The 13,726-nt window shown below is 47.5% G+C and overlaps 2 long non-coding RNA genes across 3 annotated transcripts; one reads left to right on the top strand and one right to left on the bottom strand.

Moving 5' to 3' along the window:
- Nucleotides 1–208: 208 nt before the first annotated feature.
- LOC105724811 (uncharacterized) lies at nt 209–10,389 on the bottom strand. Its single transcript, XR_001109112.3, has 4 exons — nt 10,266–10,389; nt 2,895–2,964; nt 2,113–2,223; nt 209–1,131 (listed from the first exon to the last, which is right to left on the bottom strand). It is a non-coding gene; the product is annotated as an uncharacterized LOC105724811 (long non-coding RNA).
- A 929-nt stretch (nt 10,390–11,318) lies between these two features.
- LOC135277954 (uncharacterized) lies at nt 11,319–12,657 on the top strand. Of its 2 annotated transcripts, none has more exons than XR_010345488.1 (3): nt 11,319–11,401; nt 11,515–11,624; nt 12,360–12,657. It is a non-coding gene; the product is annotated as an uncharacterized LOC135277954 (long non-coding RNA). The 2 variants fall into 2 exon arrangements; XR_010345487.1 differs by having other exon boundaries at nt 11,512–11,624.
- The last annotated feature ends 1,069 nt before the right edge of the window (nt 12,658–13,726 follow it).

Genomic DNA, 13,726 nt, shown 5'->3' with positions numbered 1-13,726 from the left:
CCCCAAGAACCAGTCGCCCGAAGTGCCCGATCCAACCCACCTAGACGCCCAGTCACGACAACAAACACCGCCGGCAGGACGGGCTCAGGGACTGCGGCTCCGCAGTCTGGTTTTGGGGGCCAGGCGCAGAGGGAGGGGAGAAGGCGTGGCAGCCTGGCCCGGGCCCCGGGAAAGGCCAGTGTGTGACACTTTCATCAAGTTTAGGGGGAGGAATATTTTCTTTTTTTAATTGCCAATAATTCAGATTGTTGGGAGTGACGGTGGCAGGAAAGCAACAAAAGAAAACTCTTTCTTTAAATTCTCTGTTGTATCCAGGTCAAAGACACAATATCAAGTCAGTGTCTCTTGAAATCTCTGTGGAATGACCTTCTTTGGATCTTCTCCTGCTCTTTCACCATGAATATAAATATTTTCTCCACTTACCATATGTTACCCACGCACTTCCACAGACCCCACCGCCACCGCCCTGCTGGGCTCCTTGCAAAATGAAAGTCCGCCCTGCTCTCTCCTCTCAGCCAGGAGGGCAGGGGGAGGAGGGAGCAGTGTTGTTCAAGGGACAATGTCACTTTCCTCTTCATCAAGATTCTTTGTCAATTGCTGGGGAAATAATTGACCTCAAGCTACTTCAGTCACAACCAATAAGAAAAATGGAACGGTGATGTGTCCAGCTGTTATGGGGGAGGCAGGCTGGAAAACAAAGATGGCAAGGAAGGGGGCTGATGTGAAAAATACGTAAAGCTTCATGTGCAAATTCTTGGGAAACAGTGGAATTTCACTTTAAAATAAAACACAACACCAGAATTGGGTTCTTTTGTCACATCTCCAAGGTTGCAGTTCTTGATTTGTGCCTTCGGGTAGCTTAAAAGGAGAATCCCAGCACAGAAGCTCTTTAACACATCTGCTGTCTTTTTGATTTTCTGACCCTTTCCTTAACTTACACAATGGCACTTTTTCCCAACACCCTGCACTCAGTTAGCAGCCAGAATGATTCAGCTCCCTCTGATTCAGGGGCCCAGGGAATCATTTGGTAGTTCTGTGAGTATTCTTTGGCATTTGTTGCTTTTTGTTTAGTTTTGGGTTTTTGTTGGTTTGTTTTACTTGTTGGTTTTGTAAGCAGCAGATGAAAGCAGCCTGAAAGAGAACAGGAAAACTAGGAGTGAGAGGGATCACCAGAGAGAGCCAAGAAGAAATTCAGCAATTGGCTTTCCTTGCTTCCCTTAAAGAGAAGATGGTCAGGAGCGGTTTGTTAAAACAAATCTCATGTTTCAGCCCACAAGATGTCCCATTTATGAAGCTGATCCTGTTCCAGGTTGGACCAATCAGGCGAAAATCAATAAGGACATTCGATGCCACCAATGCGGTAACAAGCAAGAACAATATCAAACAGCAACTCAGCAAGGCCTCAAACACGAGCTCTTAGCCTGAACGGTGTCCTCTCCAAAGAGGAGAAAAGAGGACTTGGGGTAATGGGGGGGTGGGGGGAGTGGGAATCCAGATACTACAAAAACAGCCCGAAAGCTTCCGTGGTACACATGGACCTTCTAGTGTGCAACTAAACCAGTGTCGTGAATGTGTGAGTGCTGAGGAACAGCCGCCGTGAAGAGCCAAGATCCCTGCCTTCCCCAGGCCCAGCACTGAAACACAAAAGGTGAAGAAGAGTAATATTAATATAGCACAAACCCCTGTCACCTGGGTAAAGGAGCTCATCAGACTGACAAATATATTTCTGACAGCTTATATCGCCTCTGTGGAGTTGCAGGGAGTGGGGACTGAGTGGTCAGGCCATGCTTAAAAGCAAGCACATCAGTGCACAGAAAGTAAATGCTATCAGTGCAGTTGCTCAGTGACAAATATTTGGTATAATTGCAGAAATTTCCCCAAGAGGCTGATGCATTTTTCTCCAATGAAATTTTTAAAATTTGTGTCTGCTCTAAGATGTCCCCAGTAAACACCATAATGGGTTCTATGGTTGGAATGTTTGTGTCCTCCCCAAATTCTTCTGTGAAAATCTTATACTCCAAAGCCATTGTAGTAGCAGGTGGGACCTTTGAGAGGCAGTTAGGTCATGAGATTAGGGCCCTTTCTAAAAGCAGCCTGAAAGAGACTCCTCACCCCTTCCATGCGGTGATGCAGCTAGAAGACACCATCTATGAAGCAGGAAGCAGGGCCTCACCAGACGTTGAACTGCCTGCACCTTGATCTTGGAGTTCCCAGCCTCCAGGACTGTAAGCAATAAATGTATGTTGTTGATAAGCCCCTCCGTCTATGGGATTGGGTTATAGCAGGCTGACTGGACTGAGATGGTCAGCATATTTCCAAATTTCTCCAACCTCTCACAGGTGCTTTCCAGATCTTCTCCAAGGCTTATTAATGACATAGAACAATCAGCAGCTATAATTTACTTCTCTCAAAATTACTAACTCCAACCAGTTGAGTGGTATTTATTTAAGGAAAGACATTACTGCTTAAGGAAGTCTCTAGTGTTCACTGTTTAGAGCTGCTTAACCCTGTTTCATTTGACGCTAGAGAGATTTTTACATCTAACTTCCTTGAAAAGAGCTGGTTCTGGACTAGCTGTATCTAGAACTTCACCTAATGGTTCACCTAATGGAACTTCACCTAATAGAAGTTCATCTAATGGTTCGAAGATGAGGCTGTTGAGTGTCTAGTAATGGTATGAATTTGCATTGCACTCTCTGTGTTCCCTTTCTGTCTTCTTTATGACCCCTGGCACTCATTTGCAAGGTGGGAAAGCAGGATTGGGGTAAAATCTGTGGATATAGTAGTTAGTAAGGCTAATTGGTTCCTGTGAAAATGAAACCTATGGCTTGGCCTCATTAGCCTCGCATTAAATCTAACATCTCGAAGTGCAGTTGAATGGACATAGCTCTTACCTGGAACATATTTGTAATTTGGTAGAATCCAACATGGTGCTCACCAAATATTGCCCCATCCTGAGATGTTCTGGGTGAAACAGGGGAAATTAAAATAAGATGTCAATCAGTATTCTAGATTTATGAACATCAAATGTGTTCGAAGTATATGGCTTTCATTCTGCAAATAATTTAGGTTTAAACATCTTAGGCTGGGCACGGTGGCTCACGCCTGTAATCCCAGCACTTTGGGAAGCCGAGGTGGGCAAATCACAAAATCAGGAATTCAAGACCAGCCTGGCCAACATGTTGAAACCTCAACTCTACTAAAGATACAAAAAGTTACCCGGATGTAGTGGATAATTACCCAGCTCCTGTAATCCTAGCTACTTGGGAGGCTGAGGCAGGAGAATCACTTGAACTCAGGCAGCAGAGGTTGCAGTGAGCCAAGATCCCACCATTGCACTCCAGGCTGGGCAACAGGGCAAGACTCCATCTCCAAAAAAAAAAAAAAAAAGTCTTAAAACACATTTTTATTATGTGTAAATTATGATTCTATTATGTAAAAATAAAAAAATGCCTAGAAGAAAAGCTAAAAAGAAATAAATAAAATCATTTATGTTTTCATTTAGATGGCAGCATTATGAGTAAATGATTTTTTTCTCATCTCAATTTTCCAAGATGCTATTGAGTGGTTACAATTACTTGCTTGCTAATGGAATAAAATATATGATTGTTCCATAAATATTTGTTAATGCTCATGCATAGGAATCACTCTAAAAATGTGACTTGACAAGTACAATTTCTGTTTTCTGAAAAAACAGTGACTTGAACAAGCATAAGAAGAAGTAACAGGAGGAAAGGAGCAGTCATGAGTGCTTCCTACCATCTGTCGGGCATGTCACAGCGTTATCTCATTTAATTCCCTCTGCTGGTAAAGGAGACACTGATTTTACAGAGTAGGGAATTGAAGCTCTAAGAATACGTGTAAATTGCCCAAGATCTCACTGGTAAAGGGGTCATTCACACTCAGTGTTTTATGCTTTCCTCTTGCTAGGTGAAAGATGTAGTAGCAGCAGAATCAACATTTAATAAGTTAGACAAATAAATAAGTGTAACATCCTGTCCTACCAAAAATTACTCTATAGAACAACTGGTCTGATTGCACCCCTTTCACAGAATTCCCCTCCCCAATAAACACACACACTACTGTCACTGATTGGATCAGAATGGTCACCTGACCCAAAGCTGCTGAGCTATGGAATTCTAAGTGACCAATCAGATCCTCTCTTCTCAAGAATTTGCATAAAGAGATGTATAAATTGTGGTAAAGTCTACAGTAAGCTTTTCAATTCAGATCTTAGGTCAGTTGGGAGACTAGAAAGGAGTCGGTTCTGTAGAGAGCAAAGATAACAGTGGATGGAGGCCGCATGGATAAGCAGAGAAGACAGGCCTACACAGCAGGGAGGGAAGCAGAAATGGAGAAACAAGAGGCCACCTGGTCCTCCTGTGTAGTTCAGAAGAGCTGTTCCCATTCTTACAGCTCCCCTGTGAGCAATGTTTCCCATGGAGCCTGTGTAGTTGAACAATATCACATTTTATTTGAACCAGCTTGAGTGAATTTCTTTTCTTGCAATCAAAATATCTCAAACTACATGCCTGTAATCCCAGCACTTTGGGAGGTCAAGCTGGGAGGATGGCTTGAGCCCGGAAGTTTGAGACCAGCCTGGGTAACATAGTGGGAATCCTGTGTCTACAAAATTTTTTAAAAAACATTAGCTGAATGTGGTGGTGTGTGCCTGTAGTCCCAGCTACTTGGGAGACTTGAAGTGGGAAGACAGTTTGAGCCTGGGAAGTCAAGTCTGCAGTGAGCTGTGATTGTGCCACTGCACTCCAGCCTGAACGACAGAGTGAGACCAAAGAAATAAACAAAGAGAAAGAAAGAAAGAGAAAGAAGGAAAGAAAGAAAGAAGAAAGAAAGAAAAGAAAGAAGAAAGAAAGAAGGAAGAAAGGAAGGAAGGAGGGAAAGAAAGAAGAAAGAAAGAAAGAAAAAGAAAGAAAGAACGATCTCAAACTGTAGAAGCAATAAACACCCGCTTTCTCAGAATCTCAAGTCTTAAGCAAGTCTCTGCCTGGCTTTGCCAATGATGACCAGTGCTCCCAAATATATATCCATGTGGATGTTTCTCAGGAGCTTGAGACTCAATATTCACTAAGTGAATCCATTTCCCTCCACATGCTCCCAGTGTTTCCAAACTCAATGAATGTCACTAATATCCTCTAAGGTTTCTGACCTGTGAGTTCCCCTCAACCCTCCATTCTTAGCTTTCCAGATACAACCTATCTCAAATCCTCTCAAATACTGTCCCCATCCTTCTGCTTCTCTGCCCCACCCTAGTGCAGGTTTCACCACCTCCCATACTGTGGGCAACAACCTTGCCTTGGTCTTGCTCCTTTCCAATAGCCAATACTCAAGTCTGGTCAGTGTACACACACACACACACACACACACACACACACACACAGAGCAACAGCAGCAGCAGCATTTAAAACCCTCCCATGGCTTTCCTTTTAGGGTAAAATCAAACCTCATGTGCATGGTCTCCAGGGCCCTGTTCATTGTAACCTCTCCAGTCCTGTGTCTCAGCATCCTGCCCACACTCTGCCCAGGCTGAACTGCTTTCAGTTCCTCAAACATGTCATGCTTCTCTGCCTGAAGGACTTTTGTGTACCCTGTGCCTCTCAGTGTGGAATTCCTCCCCTACCTAGCTGCTCTTACTCTTCTCCCGTGCCTCAGCTTACATTTCATGTCCTCCACAAAGTCTTCTCTAATCTTCTGAACTTAAGGTTAAGTATCCCTAGTATGTGGCCCTGTGACCTTCTGTGCTTGACCACCCAGAGCACTTGTCGATCTTCATTGTCACTGCTTGTTTGTATTGTCTTCCTGGTTTGACTGTAAACTCCCTGCAGGCAGGGCATTGCTCTGTTATATCTCCAATGCTGAGCCCATCCTGTGATCAGAGAGGAGCACAGATCCTGGGGGCCTGGCTACATAGCAACTAGAGCATCATAGCCATGAGGTGTTCAGGATCTAGGCATGTTTGAAAGTCTTGGAAAAGAAACAGCTGTAAGAAGGAGACAGCATGAGAAAAGAAACTTTGGACCAGAGTCTCAGTAGATGAGGACAGTGGTAGAGAAGAAGAGTATTCAAAAGAAGATGGAACAAGTATGGCTCCAAGACATTTGGAAGTTGAGAGAGTATTTGTGGTTTAGCAGGAAGATGATGATTTGCTTTTAAGAGAGTAGGATTGGGTTTGGTGATGGCACAAGAAGTCCAAGTGAAACTTAAAGTTGCAGGACACCAGCTGCAGAGAGGCAAAGGCCAGAGATGACTTGTCTAGAGGTGATGGTAGAATGAATGAAGGAGCTTCTACAGTGTGAGCCAAATATAGGGCCAACAGGAACCTTCCAGTTAAGTCAAGAAGAGCAGAGAGGAAGATGGAAGGAGACCTTCAAGGAATAAGTGAGAAAGCAGAGATCAGAGTCCATCCCAAGAGCATAATAATAAGTTACGAAGGTCAAGAGAGGAGAGCGATTAAGGAGGAGCTAGCTTGCAAGATTCAGTGCTGATTGTTGTAATGGCAAGCATGTATTTGAGCCCTTTGCATGAGCGAGGTGTTTTGAGGAACTCTTCATCAATGACCTTGTTTAATTCTCACAGCAAGTCTATGAGATGGGTGGCACTATTATTCTCACTTTACAAATGAGTTAACTGAGGCTCCAAGAAAGCCTATAGCTTATGAAGGTCATATGCCCAGTAAGCAGCAGAGCTAGGACTCAGACCCACTGTCTTGGAACTTAGAGCTGGAACTTGGGAGATCAAGGAAAAGCTGGAATTGAGGGGGTAGGGGAAAGGAGAATATCAGTTTTCTGTGACTCTAGACAGCTTGACGAAACAAAGCAGAAGTCTGTATTGTGGAAGAAAATTGAAAGTGAAAAAGATAGGAAGCCTAGCTTCTCTTCTGATGAGTGGGGCCAGGAGAGGGTGACAGTCAGAGGGCAGGAGAAAAGGAGGCCCAGGCCTCTAGACCCATGTCCCTGCCTCTGCCCGGCAGCTGCCTCTGCCCAAAAGAGGTGTCTTCTCCAGAGCCTCCTCCACTTCCTGACTGTAAACAGCCCCAGGGTTGCTATTCTGGGCCCTTTTCAACATGCCAAGGCGCCTTTGAGAGCTGGCAGTGCAGAGATGGAGAACAGCTAGCTCCCAATCAACTTCCCAGGGCCCCTGTGTAAAGCTCCCTGCAGCCCTGCCAGGAGGCAGAGGCCCTGAGAGGAACAGGAGGTGGGCAGACCAACCCATTTAGAGACCCCACCAGGGGACCCGCCTGAGGCAAACAGCTGGGGTGTCCACAGCACCCCATTTTAAAAGAGGCCAGAAAGAGTCAATCTTGGTTCGTGAGTTTACTTACAACTGACAATTCTTTCCCCAATATGGAGGGCTGGGGATGAAGGCAGAAGAGTCCTCCCACCCCCGCCTCAGCCCCCAGTTCCTCTTCTTCCTGCTGCCTCATATACTCTTCCTTTATTTCTTCCTCTCCCTCCCTTTTCTTCCCAAGGACTGGAAAACCTTCCGTCAAGAACCTAAGTTTAAGAAAAAGAGAAGCAGGGACCAGGCACGTTGGCTTACGCCTGTAATCCGAGCACTTTGGGAGGCTGAGGCAGGCAGATCATTTAAAGTCAGGAGTTCCAGACCAGTGTGGCCAACATGGTGAAACACCGTCTCTACTAAAAATGCAAAAAAATTAGCCAGGTGTGGTGGGGCGTGCCTGTAATCCCATCTACTTGGGAGGCTGAGGTAGGAGAATCGCTTCAACCCAGGAGGCGGGGGTTGCATTAAGCCAAGATTGCGCCACTGCCCTTCAGCCTGGGCGACAGAGCGAGACTCCATCTAAAAAAAAAAAAAAAAGCATAAAGGGAGGAGACAGAACCTCTTTTCCCAGGAACTCCACGGAGAGAAGAATCAAATCTATGGACTCACTCCCCAGGCCAGGGAGTGTGATTGAAGAGTTGCAGGCCTCCAGGTAGATATTTGGGGCAAATCTGGGGACTGAACGTCGGGCCCCTTGGGGCACATACGCACAAGGAGAATCAAAGGAAGAAAAGAAAGGAAGCCATGCCCACATCAGAGTGGACTGCTTCCGGTGGGCACAAAACTCACCTGAGAGGAATTTTGGTCCTGCATTGGATGGGTCATGGATCTCTCACCTCAAACCTTTGCAACCCCAGCCCCTCCCACCAGTCTGCCAGCTCCCTCCCGCACATCAGACCCCATTTAGACACAGGCCTTTCCACCTCCCTCGAGCACATCAGACCCCATTTATTTTCCTTTGCTCTGTTGCTTCTGCTGCTTTCAGTAAATATGGCTGGCTTTAAAGTCAAGGCAAAGGAGATTTGCAGATAAAAGAGAAGGGATCTGAACTCTCAGTTGTGTTACTGGCTTGCAAGTGGACCTGAATCAAGTAGATGCTGAATACAGGCAGGCCACAGTAATAACAGCACCCCTGGGGGGTGTGCAAATCACCAACTCTGGTAAGCACAGAGGAGTCTGTGGGTGAAGGGACCCTGAGCCCCTTCTCCACTCTATTTCTCCCCAACCCGGTGACAGGGGCCTCCACGTGGCTCATCTTGGCCTCAGGTCTTTGTGCTATCTCTACCTGGACCATTTCTTTCAACGGGCACCATGGCTGGCTCAAATATCAACTCCTCAGAGAAACCTCTCTATTATATTTTATTATCTTCAAGACACTTATCCCTATCCAATTTTTTGTTGTTGTTGTTGTTGTTGTTTGTTTGTTTGTTTGTTTTTTTGAGACAGAGTCTCACTCTGTTGCCAGGCTGGAGTGCAGTGGCGTGATCTCGGCTCACTGCAACCTCCACCTCCCGGGTTCAAGTGATTCTCCTGCCTCAGCCTCCCGAGTAACTGCGATTACAGGTGTGCACCACCACGCCCAGCTAATTTTTGTATTTTTAGTAGAGATGGGGTTTCAGCATGTTGGCCAGGATGATCTCGGTCTCTTGACCTCGTGATTCACCTGCCTCGGCCTCCCAAAGTGCTGGAATTATAGGCATGAGCCACCAAGCCTGGCCCCCAAAAGTTATTTTTAAAATTAATTCCTAGACCCCACTGCCACCCCATAAAAGCTCCATGAGAGCATGGCCTTGAGGCACCCTGTTCTTGCCTGCCTCGGGGCACATAGAAGAGTACCCAGCTTTTATCAAGGCTGCGATGTAAAAGTGTATCAAATTGAATTCATTGAAATGGAAGCTTCAACCCACAAAAAGCAGCCAAATGTGTAAAACGATTGTTTATCGGCAAGTAAAATTTAGTTTCAAATCATTATTTTTACCCATCTCTCAAAACAATAGTCCATCTTCTCCCTAATCGGTTGCCTCTTTCCTTTCATCTGGCCAGATCTTACATTTGGAATGTCGAGAATATCTGTAGACTCCCGACATTTAAAGGAAACCTATGGCTTTTAAAAGACGGTCATCACTGAAGATTGCATTAAACACACTGTAAAAGGAAAATCTCCAAAGGAGATAAAGGGCCTTGGGGGTGGGTGGTGCCTGCCCAGCTGCCCCACCCCTGCAGGGAAACCTGCCCGCGGCCTCCTTAACCCTTCTGTGGCCCGCACCTCAGGAAGATGCTGGGAAAGATCAGAAGAATCCAAGCACTACTTGCTGACTGGAAGAAAACAGCAAAAAAGGAAAAAAAAAAAAAAAAAAAAGACCGATTCCAGTGTTGCTCCCCACCCCCATCCTTTCTTCTTCCAAAGAGCCTTCTGTTCAGAGAAATTAAAGGACTCTGATAGCAGATCACAAATTCAGGACAGAAAAGCTCCACTATGTAGCCAGAGACTGTATTGTGGGTGACCAGACGTTGGGCACTTTTTTTGCTTATGAACTTTTGGACACCATTCGAATAAAAGACTATTTGTTCCTGGACAAACACCAGCAAAGAAGCTTTTAAGAGGAGGGAATATTTTTGTTTTGCATTTCCTTTTCGTGAAAAAAAAAATGAGAGAGTGAAAGAGATAGAGAGATAGAGATACTTGCTCTACTTTGCACATAAAAGAACTTCTTAGACTAATTTGTTTACTATTGCTGGAGATTCATGTTTACAAGTTCCTGCAGCATTGTGGTAAAAGAAATGCTATTTTTAAAAAGTAAAAACCCACACAAGCCTCCATATTCAGGGTTCTTCCCCTTCCTGCCTTCCTCACTCCCCACTTTCATTTCACAGATGGCCACAAACGCTGAGCCAACTCGAAGCTCAGGAGGCCCTTGTCTTTCTCTCTCAGACCCCTTTCTGACTTTCTTCCGAAAGGCTCATACCTGAATTTGGAAGGCAATCTCTAGTCCAAGTTCAGTGGACTTCTACTTGCCACAAAAGTCACACCCCACCTGTGCTCCTTTTCAGCAAACCAAACTCCTGGCAGACCTGAATACACAGCCTAGGTTTCAATCCCCCGCCCCTGGCAGTTTTCATTTTCCTTATATACAGGGACAGTTTCTGAAATCAAGCTAGCAAGATGTTGAGTAATGTCCTTTTTAAAAGAGGGTGTGTCGTAACTGGGTCACTAACTGTGTGACTAATCACGGGTGCCTGTAACCACAGCGACTGTGGCTTCAACCTGACTTGGTCATTTGTAAACCACAAAATGACCCAGCCATCTGCAGGGGCTGCTGGCTCGGGAGCTCCCGGTTCTTCCCAGGCCTGTCCCCTCCTCACCCGTGGGAGCAATGGGAGCAGCCTGGGACCACCATCCCCTTGCCCCTGCACTGGCGGCATCTGGGAAAGAGCGCCTCACTTCAAACCTCTTCTTACTCAAGTCTTTACAGGCTTGTGTTGCAGAGACAACCGCAGTAGGCATTGGCAACAGCTGCTCTCCGGCCTGAGTTCCATTTAGCAACACCAAACCCAAAGGAGAAAAGGAGGGGGACTAGAATAAGTTTCTTTTCAAGAAAAAAACAAAACATACCTGGAAAGGTGGCCTGAGAAAAAACTTCCCCCAGCTAGTTTAGGGCTCTTTGCTATGCCTAACACTTATTCATTGCACTAAAACTTGATAAAATCCATGAAGTTTTCCCCAGTCACTAACGCAACTTAAGGAACTTTCAAGACAGGAGTATCCTTTGCCCCAGGGTCCGCAAATGTATCCTAAGTTAGGAGCACTAAGGCTACAGTGCCTCAAGGCGGGTCCCTCCCAAAGATGGCCCAGATTGGAAGCAATGCAAGGTGGAACAATTAACAGATTACTTTCTGGAGACCCAAGTTCATTTTGGTGGGTCCTGCAGCGCTGTAAGAAAAATCTTAGGGCCCAAGGCCTTATTTGCTTGCAATTGAGGAGGAGGATGGGTGTTAGTGGCAAGGAAGATCTGCTCTTGCTACCTCTCAGCAGAAACCCTCCACCCCTTCTCTCCGAGAACGGCCACTTTTTTCTTCATGGTCTGGGTAAAATTGGTCGAAGGTACACAAAGGACTAAGCAACCTTTCTTTCAGCCCCACCCCCTTACCTGTGTTCCCCTCATTTCCTTCACCATCAATCCCACTTTTTTTTTTCTTATCACATTAATTCAGGAGGGCAACTGCTTCTTCTATCCTGGGAGGGAAAAAGTTTTCTCCAAAAGGACAGACGGAAGCAACAAATGGGAAGGAAACTGACAACGCTTGTGAAATCCCAAACCGGATTGGTAAGAACAACATTATAAATTATGGATCCCTCGAGCCGCCTCCGGCCTGTCACTACGTGGTCTGTCTCCACGGCCCTGCCCGGCGCGGGCGACACTTGTCCATGAGCGCGGGTCTCTGGGGCCTCAGATGTCTCCGCCCGGCCTGGCCACAGAGCCGGGCGAGGTGGCCCAGACTAGGGCGGCGGGGGCCGCTGGGCGCTCAGCCGGTAGGGACACGCCAGCTGCGGGGACGACGCCCCCCCGCTTCAGCCGGCAGAGCACAGGCTCACCATTGTTCCCGGAGACCCCCGTGGGAACACCCCGAGCTGGCCTGGGCCCTCCGGTCCGAGGAGCCAGGGATGAAGAAGGGAATGCGAAGGGCGCCGGGGCGGGAGGGCGGAGAGGGTGCGGGGTGTGCCCTCCACCCCCGGGCGCGCAGGGCCCCGCTGCCTTGGTGGGCGGCGTGGCAGGACCCCGGGCAGCGTGCGACATCTGCGCGAGAGCGCGGGGGCGGGAGGGGACGTCGTCACACTCAGGACGCCCATCTGGACCGGCTTTCCTCCCGTGCCAGAAGCGAGGAGGGAGAAGTCAAGGTTAAACGCTGCGGTGGGGCTGCGGGCGGGCACTGGCGGGGGCGCACAAAGCTGCCGGCCCCTCCGCCCGCGCCCAGCTCGGCGCACGCTGCCCCCGGCCCTCCGAGAGCCCCGCGCAGGCTCCTGTGGCCCCACCTTGCCCTTTGTCTTTCCTCCCGAGCAGATGTGCTGTGACCCCTGCACCATTCGGGCTGTCAAGATTAAAGGAGCCTCCACTCTGTTCCGAAACTGCAACTCTTGTCCCCCAGACCACCCCAACCCCACCTCTTGTTTTGTTTTTGTTTTGTGTTTTTGGCCACAAGTCAACCACTCATCATAAGGTGGGCAAACCCCTCGGTCCACATTTAAATTTGTTTGTGTGACAAATTGGCCTGCCGTTCTGCCCTCTTAGCGACTGTAACCAGCACCAGAGAAACAATGAATTACGAGATTAAAGTTACGGAAAAACGACTCATCCTGCAGATGTCTGCTGAAGGCTGCTCTATGGACAAATATGTAAAGGGTCTTTGTGTGTTAGTGTGTGTGTGCGTGTGCCTGTGTGTGTGTGTGTGAAAAGCCAACAGCCTCACATTTGTTCTTTGGTAATTTGTCTTCAGTATGCCTCCCCCCACCCCGCCACCCCCATGATGAAAGGTCAATTATCAGACTCAAAAATAAGCAACCTTATCTGGCAAGCCTGTACTCCCAGAAACGAATGGGAGAACTGGGGTTTCTCATGGGGCAGAGAAAAGGGAACTCCAAATCAAGCTGAATTGTGTGTGAGTCAGGCTCTGGAGAAAATCGTGGGTAAAGGAAATGTGGGGGGCGGTTTCCTGGATTTCTGTTGCAGGAAGAAACCACCGAAGGGAGGGAGGGCTGCTGGGGGAAGCAGTGAGGGAGGGGCGGAGGAGGAGAGCGTGGGCCGGGAAGGGAGGGAGAAGGGCCTCCTTAAGGCCGAGGGAGAGGGGCGGGGTGGATCAGTAGGAAGGCCGGGGTTTCTTTGTTTAGTTGGTGTGAGCTGGGGCTGGGCGAAGTGAATGCGCCTAAGTGTGCACCGCGCGGTCAGCTGCCCGGCGAGGTAACAGCTGGCACCTGTGCACGAAATGCAGCCTGCATTAGCAGCATCATTATTCAGCATTAGAGCATTACAAAGATAATTACTGCGAGTTAGAAAAGCAGAGGACAGAAGGAATTGAAACCCCAGACCCCTTGGCTTATCAAACTCCCAGGTTACAAGTGTAATTTCAAGCAGCTTTGGGAAAGCCACCTCTCAGAGAGCTGTGAGTCTGCCACGTTAAAGAGGACACTCGGAAGACGCGACAGCTGGAGCCAGTGGCACAAGGGCTCTATTCCAGGTTTCATCCTGGCCCAAGGATCAAATGAGGGTCATAGCCAGGGTGTCGAAGGTCATCACACTAACATTTTCTGATCTCCAAAGCAGTTCTCCTTAGACTATCAGAACCATCCTTCTTTTATCTAGAATTAAACAGGCCAAATGGAGTAGAGCAGGTACTTTCGTCTTTGAGTAACATTGATAGCCACAACAATTAA

The sequence above is a fragment of the Aotus nancymaae genome, unplaced genomic scaffold (genome assembly GCF_030222135.1).
Source record: "Aotus nancymaae isolate 86718 unplaced genomic scaffold, 86718_ANA_hifiasm-v0.15.2.pri h1tg000036l, whole genome shotgun sequence".
In the NCBI taxonomy this organism is placed as follows: domain Eukaryota; kingdom Metazoa; phylum Chordata; class Mammalia; order Primates; family Aotidae; genus Aotus; species Aotus nancymaae.
The sequence above is the reverse complement of the archived record's forward strand: the minus strand, read 5'-3'. Positions and strand labels throughout refer to the sequence as shown.